Source organism: Tenrec ecaudatus, chromosome 2 (genome assembly GCF_050624435.1).
Source record: "Tenrec ecaudatus isolate mTenEca1 chromosome 2, mTenEca1.hap1, whole genome shotgun sequence".
NCBI classification, from domain to species: domain Eukaryota; kingdom Metazoa; phylum Chordata; class Mammalia; order Afrosoricida; family Tenrecidae; genus Tenrec; species Tenrec ecaudatus.
In genome coordinates this window covers 162,773,303-162,787,925 of record NC_134531.1, presented here as the reverse complement: position 1 = coordinate 162,787,925, position 14,623 = coordinate 162,773,303, and the positions used below count along the sequence as shown (strand labels likewise).

Genomic DNA, 14,623 nt, shown 5'->3' with positions numbered 1-14,623 from the left:
AACCCACCGCCAATGTAGTAGTCAATGGAGAAAAGACTAATACAATCCCACTGAAAAAAGGGGACAAGACAAGGATGCCCCTTGTCCCCATGCTTATTAAATATCATGCTGAGGATTTAGCTAGCAGCATAAGGCAAAGAAAAAACATCAAAGGTATTCATCTGGGGAATGAAGAGGTGAAACTATCGTTATTTGAAGATGATATGATTTTCTATATGTAAAATCCCAAAAGGTCCACAAGGGAGTACTAGAAGCAGTAGAGGAGTTTGGGATAGTAGCATGATACAAGATCAACAAACAGAAGTCCATCAGACTGTTATGCAAATCAGATAGGACCACAGAAGAAGAGATAAAAAAGGTGGTACACTTCACAATAGCCAAACACAAATTGAAATATCTAGGGATACACCTGACAAAAGAAGAAAAGATCTATTTGGGGAAAACTACAGAACACTATTACAAGAAACTAAGAGCAACCTCAACAAATGGAAGCATATCCCATGCTTATGTATTTGAAGACTCAATATAGTCGAGATGTCAGTTCTGCCAAAAGCACTATATAAGTTCAATGCAATCCTGATACAATTACCCTCATATTTGTTCAAAGAAATAGAAACACTGATTACCAACTTCATATAGAGAGGAAAGGAGCCCAGAATTAGCAGAGAACTCCTTAAGAAGAAGGACAGAGTGGAAGGGCTTACTTTACCTGACTTTAGCACATATGATACAGTCACAGTTGTAACAACTACATGGTATTGGTACAATGACAGATACTCAGATGAATGGAAAAGAACTGAAAACCCAGAAATAAAATCATCAGCATACAAACAACTAATCTTTGATAAGGGTCCAAAAATATCCAATGGGAAGCAGATGCTCTCTTTAACAAGTGGTGCTGTAAAAATTGGATATTCACCTGCAAGACCTATATCTCACTCCATGCACAAGAATAAACTCAAGGTGGATCACAGACCTTGAAGCTAAACCCCAAATTATTAGGGCCATCAATGAGGAAATTTGGACCAACTTGAGAACTTTGGCACAGGAAATACATAGGCTATCAGAAATAGGGAAGGACACAAACACAGAGGAGGCACAAATTGACAAATGGGATATACTGAAGATGAAACACCTGTGTACATTGAAAGAATTCACCAAGAGAGTAATAAGAGAGTGCATGCACTGGGAAAACATCTTTAGCAATGACACATCAAACAAAGGTCTCATTACTAAAATCTACAATACTCGGCTAGCTTCCAAAAAGAAAACATGAATTGCTCACTGAGTAGGTGGGCAAAGGACCTGAACGGATGTTTCACAGGGGCAGAGAGCCGGATGGCCAACAAACATATGAGAAAATGTTCCTGATCTTTAGCCATAGAGAAATGCAAACTAAAACAACAACGAGGTGCCACGTAATACCTCGAAGATAGCCAAATTAAAAAATCAGAAAGGAGCAAGTGTTGGAGAGGCTGTGGGGAGACTGGAACTCTCATCCACTGCTGGTGGACCTGTAAGTACGTAAAGCCACTATGGAAATTGATGTGGTGATGTTTAAAACAGATGGAAATCGAGTTACTATATGAACCAGCAATACCCCTACAAGGCATATACCCAGACGAGGCAAGAAACAAACCAAGACCAGATTTCTGTGCCCCAATGTTCACTGTGGCACAGTTCACAATTACAAGGAATTGGAAGTAACCCAAATTTCCATCAACTGATGATTGGATTAAAAAGTTTTGGTACATACAGACAATGGAGTACTACGCATTGCTAAAAAGCAGTGATGAACGTATGAAGCACATAGCTGCATGGGAAGAAATGGAGGAAATCATGCTCAGCGAAGTAAGCCAAGCATAATAAGACAAGTACAACATCAGTCCTCTGAGGTAAACTTAAAAAAAAATGCAAAAGGGGCATAGGGAGAGCACTACTGTATACAAATATTCCTCGGGTGACGGCCAGGTAGTATGGCAGGGACCAGACCAAATACAGGGATACATATGGTGGACAACTGGGGAAGAGGTGGGGAAAGGAAAAACATAATAATAAAAAGAATTTGGTATCAGGGGCACAGGGCACTAACCCACCCAAGGGGAGGGTATTGTTTATATCTCAACAGGGGAAGAGGAACCAGACTTCAACCCAGAGCTCCAAGATGTGAATGCAACATGGCGGGGTGGAGGAGGGAACCAGTGGAGAGGTCTGAGGGGCCAGCCCCAATCCCAATCATGTGGACACCTGCCCCTCCCCCGAGAAGAATTTATTTCAAAGTACGGCATTGAATATGCAGCTCCAGGGGAGGGGCATATCTGAGCAGAACACATGGGAGCAAATGAAGAGGGAGGGGGAGAGAGTGGAGCATATCCTAGCCCACCAGACCCTGAGGACGATGTTCCCAATTAGAGCAGCCAGTCCACAGTGAAGACCACATGGCCGGCCCCACTATGAGATATGGTGTCCCTCACTGATCCATAGCCCTATAGGGGACAACACCAGAGACACAGTATAGGAATTGTGCATGATCTCATCCTGTCACACTGAGGCAAAATACTAAGGGGGTGCAACAGAACATCAAGGGAATGGAGCGGCAAGGTCCCCAGGGAATGCTGAACGTGGACTTTGGGGTCAGGGCGTGGTGCCCCAACAGACTAGACTGATGGTGCCCGGCTATCAAAAGATATAGCATTTGGTGTCTTAAATGCTTGAAAGTAAACAAGCGCCCATCTAGCTCAGAAGCAACAAAGCTCACATGGAAGAAGCACACCAGCCTGTGCAATCATGAGGTGTCAAAGGGATCAGGTATCAGGCATCATCAAAACAAAAAATCATATCATATTGAATGAGTGGGGGAGTGTGGAGTGGAGCACCACAGCCCATTTGTAGGCCACTGGACATCTCCTAATGGAAGGGTCGTGGGGAGGAGACGAGCCAGTCAGGGTGCGATATAACAATGAAACATGCAACTTTCCTCTAGTTCCTAAATGATTCCTCCTCCCTCACTATCATGATTACAATTCTACCTTACAAATATGGCTAGACCAGAGGATGTACACTGGTAAAGGTGGGAACTGGAAACACAGGGAATCCAGTACCGATGTTTCCTTTAGGACCAGTGGTGTGAGTGGCGATACTGGGAGGGTAGAGGGAGGGTATGTTGGAAAGGGGGAACCGATTACAAGAATCTACATGTGACCTCCTCCCTGGGGTATGGGCAACAGAAAGTGGGGTGAAGGGAGACAGTGGACAGAGCAAGATATGACAAAATAGTACTTTATAAATTATCAAGGGTTCATGAGGGTGGGGGCAGCAGGCAGGGAGGGAAAAAATGAGGAGTTGATGCCAGGGGTTTAGGTGGGGAGCAAATGTTTTGAGAATGATGAGGGTAATGAATGTACAAATGTGCTTTACAAAATTGATGTATGTATGGATTGTGATGAGTTGTATGAGCCCCTAATAAAATGATTTTTTAAAGATACATGTATTAATTCCCAATTAGCAATTTTTAGAAAATCAGTTTTAGATCTGAAAAAAAATTTGTCCTGGAAAAAGTAGTCAGAATAATCTTTAGAAATACACATGGCAGGGATCAATCAGGTGGCATGTAACCAGGAAGGACCAATCGCTAGAGAAGGACAACAGGTTTGCTATAGTAGAGTGTCACCACCACCCCACCCCCACCCCCCAAATAGACAGACTCAAAGATTTGAGTTGACACAATGGCTGTAACAATGGGCCCAAGCTTAGCGATGACCCTGAGAAGGGCCTACGTAAGTGCAATGAGTCTGAGCAGACTCCAGGACACCAACCAACAAGAACAACATTCACTCATAGCTGCTTCATACTGTTTTTAATTTAAAATTTAAAAAATTTAGTTGATTCATGGAAATTCCTTGTTAAGGAAACAAACATACATTACTCAATAAATATGTGCATTATATAGAGATTAATGCATTAAAGAAGCAAACATATTATGCCCACCTTGCAAATAACTTTGCAAGGTATGTCTTCAGGTAAATTTTATGAAGTTCAGCAGCTATCTTTGACCCTAGTTTATCAGGAAATAGGAATTGGTTTTTCTTTTAACAATTTCCAAATAATTTAGTCAGCTACTCCAAGACAGAACAGCTTGACTGTGGAAGACATTCTCTTCCAAGGTGTTGGATTATAATAGGATTCAACCCTAGGCTCACTGTGTTCTAATCTGGAAAGCTCTGTTCCTGCTTTTTATGACCTTCCTCCAGAATGAAAATGTTCTAATTTAGTCTGGGGTGGTGGGCCGGTGAGGTGGGGTGCTGGGAGAACAGAAGGACCTAATTAATTCAGTGTGTCTGAGCATCAATAATTTAGTCTACCTATCTGTCTAATCTATCTATCTATCTATCTATCTATCTATCTATCTATCTATCTTTCTGCAATTTTAACTATTTTCACACGTACCACCCAGTGCCATTAATTAAAATCATTGTATCATTCTATTGAGGTTTACTTCATTACTTTCACAAACAAGAAAAAAGTGGAAGCCTGAGAGAATGCAATGAGGAATATAGCAAATAGATGTATAAAATATATTAAAATAGAAATTTCTAATCTGGAGTTAAAAAATAGTAAAGTAGAAAAATGGCCAACTTAGAAATCAGAGATCTAAGCCTCTGACACCAATATCACACCATGTATTGTATGTGATACTATATTTTTCTTATCTGAAAATGGGTACAATATGAACCTCTAAGAAGACTGCGGTAAGAATAAAATGGCACAAAGTATGAGCGTACATCCAGTAAACGTTCACTATGGTCATTAGAAATAAAAGTTGGGGGCTTTAATTATTTAATAACCCAGAAAATGTGACATCCTCAGCATTGTTATAGCCTCTTGTTCAAAAGGAACATAAAGCAATGTGCTCTGTCTACAGAAACATAACGTACGGCCACAAATTAGTGCAAATTATTTGCAGTACAATATGCTTCTAAGTATTTTAAAATTGTTCTTACATTTTTTCTTCAAAATACCTAAATTTTGTTAGTACACATTCTTTTCCACACTGAACAACAGAGAAACCTATTGAAGAAACATTAAAACTTGATTGTTGCTTATTTGAAGTCAATCACAATGATTAAAATAATAATAAAGTTCTATTCAAGGCGTAGACAAAAGGATTTGATTTACTAAAGTTAACCAAAAACATTTAACTGAATGAAGAATCTGGGTAGAGTGGTTAAAATTCAGTTTGAAGCTTCAAACCAATGCCCTGGTTGAAAGCTCTGTGTAAACTGCAAAATTTGGATAAATATGTATTATTTTTCACTTTTGTATAAAATTGGAAAAATAGGTGTATTTTTAATATAAGTTGTAATGGGAACTGAATGACTAAAAACAATGTGCAGTGTTTAGAAGTATCTTAATATGGTTTAGCTTCCTTCACTTTAAAATTACTGAAGACCCACATTACTAGGGACCCAAAGCCCATCTGTCAGCAACTGGACATGCCCTTATGGAAGTGTCTCAGGGAGGAAGCGAGCCAGTCAGGTGCACTTTGGCAATGATGAAACATACAGTTTTCCTCTAGCTCCTAAATGCTTACTCACCACCCCATCCCACCCTGTGTCCCCTATCATGATTCCAATTCTACCTTACAAATCTGCCTAGACCAGAGGATGTATACTAGTACAGAGAGGAACTGGACACAGAGAATCCAGGACAGATGATCCCTTCAGGACCAATGGTGAAAGTGGCCATACCTTGAGGGTGGAGGGAGAGTGGGGTGGAAAGGGGAACTGATTACAGGGATCTACATATAACCACCTCCCTGGGGGGGTGGACAACAGAAAGAGGGTGAAGGGACATGTCGGACATTGTAAGATATGACAAAATAATAATTTTAAATTATCAAGAGTTCATGAGGGAGGTGGGAGCACCGAGGGAGGGGGAAAATAAGGTGCTGATGCCAGAGGCTTCAGTAGATAGCCGGTTTTTTTAGAATGATGAGGGAAAGAATGTACAAATGTGCTTTACACAATTGATACATGTATGGATTTTGATGAGTTGCACGGGCCCTCAATAAAATGATTTTTTTAATTACTGAAGAAATGGTGTGGGGTTACACCTCACCACCTTCAGCTCCTAAGGCACATTGCCACAAAGCAGAGGCAAACGTGCTTCCACCGTCAGTCCTTCTTAACCCTGCGCAAACAGCAACCATTCCTCCTATGGTGCACTACCTTCCCACAAGCACTTTTCTGCTGGGTTTTTAGCATTCATTGAAATGACCAAACAGAACTGACATACAATGTTCTGATTATAAGGTTCATTAAGAAAGTTAACGGGTTAAAATCAGGTGAGAAATGCTAATGATGCAGTGGTCAGTCAGGACATTTCTTCCTGCCATGTCCTCAGGCAGGCTGCCTGACTTGGCTTCTGTCCTGCTCTGGTTGTGTTGCAGTTATTTAGGGCTGCTGAAGTTTTTCATCATTTGCCAGTGCTTGCTGAAGTTCGAAGATAGTCCTAAGAAGAATGTGAAACTGTGTCCTCCTCAATTCCAGCTTATTTTAGAGACTTTCTTTAATATGTGAAAGATGTTCTAATTCTTTACCCAGTGCCTCTATTTCCCTTAATGTTTCATGCCTGTTTGGATTAAGCTGGATTACTTTTGCTAAAGCATCATACTTCTGGCAAAATTTTCATATTCATTTTGCTTGAAGAATTTGCTTTTTGCACTCAACAATTTTTATGGGCTTCAACGATGCTACATTTTATTTCCTCGTACAGTTTTTTCATAATTTTCCATTTCTCTGAGAGTCATATCACATACCAGCAAGGTTTTGCTCATTGAAAATTCATATGTGACAGCGTGCCCAGCACACTTTGCCACTGCCAATATCCTTGCTCTTGGCATCCTGAGTTACACGGTTTAATGGCACCTTTCACTGGTAGATGAATTCTTCAATCATCTCTATTTCCATCTTCCACAATGAGGAGACACTTTCATAAAGTTTGGTCTCCAGTCTCAGCTCCCATGGCATGTACAGAGGCAACACCTCATTCTGGAGCAGCAGTTGAGGTCAAACTCCCACAATGCAGCTGGGCAATCAGCCATGTGGGTTAGGGGTGAGGAGTAGAGAATATATATATAACCGTTGATAGGCTTGTAAAGCAAGAAAGAATATAACTGCTAATTAGTCCACCCGGAAGTACAGAGAGCTCTCTAGAGACATGATCTGTGGGTTGGTTGTCCCACAGATAGGTTAGCTCACAAGTTGAGACAGAGAACTATCTAAATAAGCTACATGCTGGTCTGATCACCAGAGAGCAAGAGAGAGGGGCAGGCCTTAGCGAACTATTTATCTCTTTGCCCCCAATAAAACTTTCACCTTATTAATCCTACGTGCTCCTATTGGCCAGGCTGGCACAATAAACCTACCTATCACACCACCTTTAAGGTAAATGCAGTTCGGGAAACTGTTCTGTCCCTAGCGAGGGTACAGATCTCTGCCTTACTAACTTCTTTCACTACATCTTTCATTTCGACTTCCCAGATCTGGCAGCTGTGTTGAGCTGTCTAAGTGTCAGACGTAAATGGCCAGGCATGAAGTTTGAAAATGCCAGCCTCCGTCAGAGGGAAATGGAAAGTCCTCCTCCTCTCAGACGCATCCACAGATTTTATGGGATTCAATTCTGCCTTTTGAAGCTGTTGCCAGCTGGTACCCAACTCTATGGCAGCTCCCAGAGGGCATGTGTACCCCATGACTGCTGGAGCCCCTTACTTCCTCCCCCATCCGCTGTGTAACTGCCTCTGCTCGACCATGGGTCTGCCTTCCTGTTCTCCTATATGTTTCCCACTTCTAAGTTTGGCCTCGTGTCTGCCTATCTGCTCTCCTGTGTAATCCTTGCCTCCATATTTCTCTAAGGTTCCCTTCCTGTGATGCAGTCCGAAGACTGCTGCCTACACTTTGGGGAAACTCCCATCTCATTAGCTCTTTTGCTTTCCAGTATTTCACTCCATGTTGTTGCCAGCAAACTGCTGTTGGCCTGAATCCGTGAAGTGCTGTGTTGTGTAATGCCATTGGTCTTTCTGCAGGATGCTGGTTCCCTGCACTTTCTCCCCTCAGATACTGCCCGAATGGACCATTTCTTGCAGGATAGCAGAACGCGCAACTACACGTGACTCCACGGACCTCACAAAGATGGTGTCTCCCAATCTTCATCACCATTTTGTTACCGGACCAAGAAGTGCATGGTCTTCTACCAACCTCATCAAGATAGTGTCCTGTGCTCCAACCAACTGGTGGGGTGGTGGGTAGGAGGGTACTTAGTGGCTGGCCCCATTCAGTTCCCACGGTTTTTGGCTTCTGCTTTCCCATGGATGCCCCACACCTGTTTTCTCCTGCTAACAAATAGGCAGCTTGGTCTTGTCTTGGTGTTTGGCCATGGTTTTCTGCTAGCTTGTTGTTTTGGTTCTCCTGCTGGTTGGTGTTCCCTTTTGCCAAACTTGGGAAAAGGCATTTGAAAGCAAGGCCACTGAGTAATTGCTAAACCTGCTCTTTCGGAAGGCTTTTAAGCACAAGTGTCTCCCTGCCTTCTGTCTCTGGCCTCCAGGCCGTTTACATTCCTTGTGCAGTTTTGCTGTAACAGTATGTGTCCAGCCAATGATTTCAAGTTCCCTAGAGTGGCTGAATGTAAACTGAGCCAATTGACAGGTCTCTCGTCTCCTTCCAAGGTTGTAGAAAGGCCACTCAAAAGCCCGTGGTCACCTTTGAAGGCAATGGTAAGGCCACTCCAAGCAGTGGTCCTGCCTTCGGAGGTTGTGGTGAACTATTCAGGCCAGTAATTCCCTCCATAGGCCCTGTAAAGTCACCCGAGCCAGTGGCCTGCAACATCTTGCTTGCTATCTAGAAACAGTTGAGGCCCATTTTGCAGGCATAGACTGGGCCCCAGACCCACCGCCACAGACAGAGGCATCTGTCTGAGGTCCACGTTTCACAGCACCGTAGAGGCAGCACAAGCTGGGACTTCAGGTTATGACCAGAGAGCACCGGGCACCCTAACCTTCCTGTTGGTTTTTCTCTAGATGGGCATTCAAGAGTCCATTCCCAGAGGAAACACTTTTGTATTCTGTAATCTGACCTTCGGTCCAGATCTGATGACCCATAGACATTCTGATGGCCCTGTAAGGTTACTTTTCATCAGTTTTTGCCAGGGGGAGCCAAACATCATCATGGGTCTGGTAGGTGCAATTGTACAGCAATAATAAGTAAAGATTATAATAAAATCATCGAGAGCATGAGGGATAAAAGAGATATTGCAATAATGGAGTCAGACACATTTCATGGTAACATGCTCACCTCAGCCCTGCTTAGTGGTCCATGTGGAGAGAGGGGGAAGGGAAGGAGGGAAAGGGGAAAGGGGAGCAAGGATGGGAAAGGAGGAGAGTGAGGGAGCGACCAGCGAAAGAGGCCTCTATTGCTAACCCAGGCTTTATAACTTTGGGGGTGTGTAAGCCCACTAATTACAGGTAAAGACAGATGTCACAGGAAGGGGGTGCACTATAGTTTATATAGCAATGAGAAGGATATACACGCAATAGGTAGAGGAGGTATTGGGGTATACAGGTGACAAGATGAGCGGATCCTAGATTTAGGGTGGCAGCTTAACTTTGACCTGTTCTCTGGATCTCCACAGGAATCATTATCAGTAGGGTATGTACTCCATTTACAGGAACCAAATCAATGTCTTACAGGTCTGTCCATTGTCCTTAACAGCAGGGAGCAAGCCCACTGTAGTCTGGCAACTGATAACCCTCAGGGAAGATGCCTGCACCCACAAGTTTTGTATTGAACTTATGTATGAGCAATTGATAGTCTGTTCTAAAGTTGGCCCAGGTGGGGTTTTAGCTGCTTGTATTGAGCTCCTACATTGCGTCTTCCCACAGATGCAGTCAATTTGATTTCTGTGTATTCTATCTAGGGTAGTCCATGTGTATAGTTGCTTTTGTATTGTTGAAAAAAGATATTTGCTGTGAATGAGTCTTGGTTATGCCAAATTGTGTCGTGCTACCTAGAGTTCCATTTCTATCACAAGGTCCATATTTTCCAACTACTATTCATTCCTCTTTGTTTCCAACACTTGAATTTCAATCACCAATAACTATTAATGCATCTTGATTGCATGTTTGAATAATTTCCAGCTGAAGTTGTTGGTAGAACTCTTCAATTTTGTAGTCACTAGCTTTTGTGGTTGGTATATAAAATAGAATAATAGTTGCATTGATTGGATTTCCCTGAAGGCAAATAGGTATAATCCAATCACAGATAGCATTCCTCTTGACTGTGTTATTCCTGGAATAGTAAATTATATTATTTTCAGATCCAAACTGTCTAATACCAGTTCATTTCAGCTCACTAATGCCCAGTATATTGATCTTCAGGAGTTCTATTTCATTTTTGACATCATTTCCAATATTCCTAAATTCATACTTTTCACATTCAAGTGACAACATTAGAAGATTTTAGCAGCTGTTTCTCCTTACCATCAGTCATGCCTCATCACCAAATGAAGATTCTCAATATCTCCACTCTCACAGACTTCATCTGACTCAAATCACTGTGGTCAACGCCCCTCCAAAAAATCATCTCCTCTTCAGTCACATTTTGAGTGCCCTGCGACCTGAGGGGCCCATCCTTCTGCAGTATTCTGACAGTGTTGTGCTTCCTTTGCGGTGACCATCACTATCTGACGATGCTTCAGAGCCATGCAAAAGCAAGACAAAGGTTTTCAGCCACTTTTTCCTCTGAAGTGGGGAGCTGTCCTTCTTTGTCTGTTCTGTCTGGAAGCTCAGCTGACACCTGTTCCCTCTGGGTGACCCTGCTGGCATTTGAAATACAGGTGACATAGCTGTGACAGCAGCACAGCAACACACAAGACACTGCAGTACAACAAACTGACAGACAAGTGATTCAATCGTCTTTTTAAGTATGTGGTGTTCAGTCTCTGTCTTTATATTCCATGAGTTTCTATTACTGATTTCCAGTTTTAAAGACTTTTGATGTGAAAGAGTGGCTGTTGCCTCTCAATGGATTTGAATTTGTTAAGGCGTGCTCTGTGGCTTAGAATGTGGTCTATTTTTAGAGTATTATAATGTGCTCTTGAGAAGAATGAATCCTTTCTGGTTGTTGGTTGCAATGTCCTTTAGAGCTCTAGGAGGTCAATTTGGCTGGTGTTGTTGTTCAGTTCATCTATTCTTTATTGAGTGTCTTTCCTTGAGAGTGGTATAATGAAGCGTCCTACTACGTTGTTGAACTTTTGATGTTGCTCTTCAGCTACATATGGATACGGTTCATAAATTTCAAGAGCCTTTTTTGCGAGCGATGATGTTAATGATAGTTATATGTTCCTGGTATATTGATCCTTTAGTTATTTTGTAGTGTCCATTCTTATCTTTTATTATGGTATTTGCTTTGAAGTCTACTTTATTAGAGGTTACTGTTACCGTTCCTACCTTTCTATGGTTGCCATTGGGTATGCTTATGAAAAGGAAAGTAGATGTTCATCTCTCCTGTGTTTGCAGGGATTTTACTTTATCAGTCCCAAATATATGACTTTGATTTTTGAAATTCCGAGGTTCTGTGCATCACACTTTACCCTTCTCTTGCAGAAAGATAATGTTCATGTCTCAACAGCAACAAGTAGTGCAGGTAATGTAGTGTTTTTGTGGGAAACCATATAAGAGAAGTAGTAGAGTGCATGCAATATTCCAAAGGCCTAGAGCAGGCATCATTGCTCTGCAAGTATAAGGGCCAACATTCTGAAGGAGTGTGGGCACTGCATACATGATGCTCTATATTATTAGTGAAAAGGAACAGTTAACATCTATATGAATATTTTAGTAGTGTGCAGCAGCAAGCTCATGCTGACTGATGGAAGCCAATTATGCTTATAAATAACCAATTTGTTTTCAGTGCATTTTCACAGTTAACTAGCTATATGGGCCATGGTGAAAATAGTTATACTATAGACTATGGAAAATAGTACAAAGCAGGTATTTAAAATTTTATTTGTGTGTGTATTAAGTTTATGCATATTTTTAAAATACAGAAAATAAATATTTCTTTTACAATGGTAAAAATAGTCTCTTCTCTGAAACCAAACCCACTGTCAATGAGTTAATTCAGATTCATGTAGGGTTTTCAAGATTGTAAATATTTGTGGGTGAAGTGAGCCTCATCTTTCTCCCACAGAGTAGTTGGTAGGTTTTAACACTGCCTTGTGGTTAGCAATCTAGCGCTTCACATGACAGTGCCATTAAGGCTCCTGGAAAATACTAAAACCATCACAAAATCAGAAAATAATATAACATTTGTATTAATAAAAGAGGCAGCCTACAAATTGAAGGAGCATCTTTGGGAACCTACATATTAAAATAATTTACTCTAGAGAATATAGTCAGTCCAGAGGAATGAGATCTGTTCATAAGCATGTTTTCAGATAAATTTGCACATAAGTTGAAACAGATGCATATGATTTTTTATTTAGTCTTAATTTTATACAAGGTGGGGGGTAGCCATTTTACTTATTTTAAAACTATGTATGGTAAGTGAAGGCGATTGTGATAAAGGATTTGTTGGGCAGAGGGAGAGGTTAAGGACCCCAGGTAACTCTGTGGGCCATGCATTGGATTGCTAATTCCAAGGTCAGCAGTTAGAATCCACCAACTGATCTTCGGGATGGTCACTATGAATGAATTGAATCAGTGGAAGGGATTATTATTTTTTAATCATTTTATTGGGGGCTTGTACAACACATAACAATCCAAACATCCATCCAGTGTGTCAAATACTTTTGTACATTTGTTTCCCTCATCATTTTCAAAACATTTGCTTTCCACTTCAGCCCTTGGTATCAGCTCATTTTTCCCCTTCCTCCCGACCCCTCTCCATCATGAACTCTTGATAATTTATAAATTATTATTATTTTGTCAGACCTTATACCGTCCGATGTCTGGGTTCACCCACTTCTCTGTTGTCCATTCCCCAGGAAGGAGGTTATATATAGATCCTGGTAATCTGTTCCCCCTTTCTCCCTCACCTTCCCTCCACCTCCTGGTATTGCTACTCTCATCACTGGTTCTGAGGAGTTCATCTTCCCTGGATTCCCTGTGTTTCTAGTGCCTATCTGTACCAGTGCACATCGTCCACTCCAGCTGAATTTGTGATGTAGAATTGGGATAATGATAGTTGGGAGAAGGAAGCATTCAAGAACTGGAGGAAAATTGTATGTTTCATCATTGCTATACTGCACCCTGACTGGTTCGTCTCCTCCTCGCATCCCTTCTACAAGGGAATGCCCATTTGCCCACAGATGATTCCTGGGTCCCAACCTGTCATTCCCCCTCAGTCACAATGCTATGATTTTTTTGTGTGTCTTTGATGCCTCTTACCCGATCCCTTTGACGCCTTGTGATCTCACAGGCTGGTGTGCATCTTCCATGAGGGTTTTGTCGTTTCTCAGTTAGATGGTAGTTTGTTTATCTTCAAGTCTATAGGGCCCCAGACTCTATATATTTTGCTAGCCAGGCACCATCAGTTTTCTTCACTACATTTGCTTATGAACTCGCTTTGTCTTCAGCCCTAGTGTTGGGACAGGCTGGTGTGCTTCTTCCATGTGGGTTTTGTTGTATCTGAGCTAGATGCCCACTTGTTTATCTTCATTCCTTTAAGACCCCAGATGCTATATCTTTTTAAAAGCTGGAAACCATCAGCTTCCTTCGCCACATTTGCTTGTGTACCCGTTGTCTTCAGTGATAGTGCCAGGAAGGTGAACATCTCAGACTACCAAACTGTTAGAACAAATTGCTCTTGTGTTGAGGGAGTACTTGAGAAGGGGCCCACTGTCCATCTGTTTCCTTAATACTAAACCTATAAATATATGTACATAGATCTATTTCCCCCTCATCATATATAAATATATTTATATCGGTATATGCCTGTATTTAGATGTCTATAAATACCCTTTGCTTCCTAGTTCTTTCCTCTATTTCTTTGTATTTTCCTCTTGTCCCACTATCATGTTCAGCCTTCATTTAGGTTTCAGGAAATCTTCTTGGTTACATTGCCCTTGATCCATCCCTGCCAGACCTCCTACACCCTCCTTGCCACTGATTCTAGATCACTTGCTGTTCCCTTGTCCCTGGGCTTGTTAAAATCTACTTCCTTTCCCCAAAATCCCCCTCTCCCATGTCCCTCCAGAACTGTCATCCCGTTATTCTCTCTTCTGGTTTATTTATCCTGAGTGGCAAGTATTATTTTGGATATATAGTTTTGTTCAATCATTTCAAAGTGAGGGATGATTTACATAATATTAGAGGTCAAACAAGAGTTGTCTCGAGTTGTCTCTACCTCTTGTCTGTACGTTTGTTGTACTGTTTGACTTTTTGTTTATTGCTGCGATATTGAAAGCTATGCCAACAGTATTTCAAATATCAGTAAAATTGTCAAGGTGAACACGTTTCAGAGAAGCTTTCTTACTATGAACATAGTATGAAGCAGAATTTGGTTGTCCACTTCTGAGAAATTAGCCATTGAAATTAGCGTATGAAAAGAGGCCGAACATTGTCAAATATAGT

General features: G+C 41.5%; 1 pseudogene; it reads right to left on the bottom strand.

Moving 5' to 3' along the window:
- Positions 1-6,452: 6,452 nt before the first annotated feature.
- On the bottom strand, positions 6,453-7,023 carry LOC142440174 (THO complex subunit 7 homolog pseudogene; annotated as a pseudogene).
- Positions 7,024-14,623: the final 7,600 nt, after the last annotated feature.